This window comes from Phyllobates terribilis, unplaced genomic scaffold (genome assembly GCF_046119375.1).
Source record: "Phyllobates terribilis strain yellow unplaced genomic scaffold, ASM4611937v1 Scaffold_3292__1_contigs__length_83305, whole genome shotgun sequence".
In the NCBI taxonomy this organism is placed as follows: domain Eukaryota; kingdom Metazoa; phylum Chordata; class Amphibia; order Anura; family Dendrobatidae; genus Phyllobates; species Phyllobates terribilis.
In genome coordinates, this window is record NW_027366046.1 from 54,979 (window position 1) to 57,477 (window position 2,499).

Below are 2,499 nucleotides of genomic sequence, written 5' to 3' on the forward strand. Positions count from 1 at the left end.
GTTTCAAGTGCACTTAATTAAGATAATTATGATACTTGTGCAAAAATGAAATGAAACACGTGCATCTATAGTAAACATTTGTGCACTTAATTTTAACCATTGTGCACCTACAATGAACCAATGTGCATATAGAGTTTCAAGTGCACTTAATTTCAACCATTGTGCACCTACAATCCATTTATGCATTAAGAGTTTCAAGTGCACTTAACTTAAACCATTGTGCACACATTTGTGCACTTAAATTCAACCATTGTGCATCTACAGATAACAAATGTGCATATTGAGTTTCAAGTGCACTAGTGTAAGTATGTGCAAATTTATTCAACGTGTGTAAATAAAAATACTTCAATGAAGTACAGGCAACATGTAGAACACATATTATTGTGTAGAACCAAAAATAGCAGGAGGAGATAAAAAAGAAAGATTTTTAAACCTGAATCCATGATCAAAAGCTACGAAAACTGTCAAATTTCCAAGAACACATAGATCAAATGACCTGACGTTAACCTCAAAAATCTGTGAATGAAAAAGAGTCACCCAAAATAGTAAGAGATAATCAACAAATTACAATACTGATGTAGAAACAAAGCGTTCGGACGTCTTGAATCTCGATAGAATGAAAACAATAGATGAATTCGCTGGATGAAAAAGGAACGATGAGAGAATAGAGATATGTAACTTGCACAGAAAGAAAAGTCACAAAAAAGGAGATCAATTAGCGAATAAAAAAGGAAGGGGGGAGGGGGGTAGAGTCATACGCTAATTCAAATAAATTAAGAAGTCAAACAGGGGTCGTTGATTGAGGATGATCGAACAATATGTAATCCATTCTCTATTCTAATCCATACAGGCATTCTAACGTGACACTTTCCCTATTTTTAATTATATTATTATTCTTTACAGAAAATATATGGTTTTAATATGACTCCAGTTTCTACAATTATAAATCAACTCTATAAATTATGGAGTATATAGATCTAGATCGTTCATTGCAAAAACTAAAAATATAGAGAGATAACAAAAAATAGTTTATTAGTAACAAATAAAAATAAAGTATAATAATAAGATTACATAGAAAATTTATTGATCATCTATACTCGAGTCCTCATGTCAACAACAAAGTATAACAATAAAATAACAGATTAATTATTAATGATATGCTATAGAAAATATACAATAAGGATGAATTTTATAATCTATATTCGAGTTTTCACTATTTCACACGGATCACACCCTCTAATATACTATAAGAGTAGATTTTGTCCTGGTCTAGTCATGACGAATAAATAGTTTATAAATAGACAATAAGATATGTAAAAATCTAATTATACCTTCTCTACTTCCTTTTTCTTTCTTCTTCTCTTCTATCTTCTTCCGTATCCTTCCCTGAGATCGACCTAAGTCCACGTAGGGAATAACCTCACTACCAACTTGCCCTCAAAGGATTGGCGTATCCTTTTCTAATTCTGTTACAGTGTTCAACTCCTTCCCGCAAAGGGGTGGCTGTCTCGTTGGCTTCATTTGTAGGTATTGGCTTTGCCAATGTCGACATATTTACCGGGAAGCTAACGGAGTGGCTGACTCGCTGGCTTCTCTTGTTTTTGATTTTGTTTTAGGTTTTTCGGTGCTTCTTACACCTGTTCTGGAGGTTTTGTTGGAGGACACGAGGGGGAGGACTACACCCGTTTTGTTTTGTTGTAGCCCAATAATTTTATTTTAACGCGTACGGATGCCCCGATCCTCCTTAAAACAAAAAAAAACTCCTTCCCGCAACATCGAAACATATATTACTTGTATAATAATATTAGATTTCGAGGATTATTTTCTTTTACATATTGCAACGTCAAACAATAAATAAGAAGTGGTGATACTTCAAGTAATATCTTATCTCGTTCCTTAATTTTAGGGTTTTGTTTAGTTAAAAGAATAAAAAGAACAAAGAACAAAGAAATTAGGTTGAAGTGAGAGAATAGTCTAAACCAATAGAAAATTGACAACTCAACAATAATGGGATCTAAACTCTTGAAAAGACTTAAAATAGTAATAAATATTAAGATTAAGGTATTAATCTATATAACATTTCAAGTTCTATCAAAACCAAAAAAGATAAAAACGAAAAGCAATATATATTTCCTTGCAAAAGGAAACGAAAAGCAAACACAAAGTAATATATATTGCTTTTTGTTTCTATCTTTTTTGGTTTTGATAGAACTTAAAACGATGTGTAGATTAATATATTAATCTTAATATTTATTAAAATAAAGTTATTTCAAGGTTTCTCAAGAGTTTAGACTCCACTATTGTTGAATTCTCAATTTTGTATTGATTTAGACTATTCTCTCACTTCAACCAAATTTCTTTTTTATTTTTATTCTTATTCTTTCAACTAAACAAAACTAAGATTTAAGAACAAATTGATAAGATATTTAGAATTTTAAATTAATTAAAAATTATTATATTTAAATAATTCTTCTAAAACTTAATTAATAATTATTATAT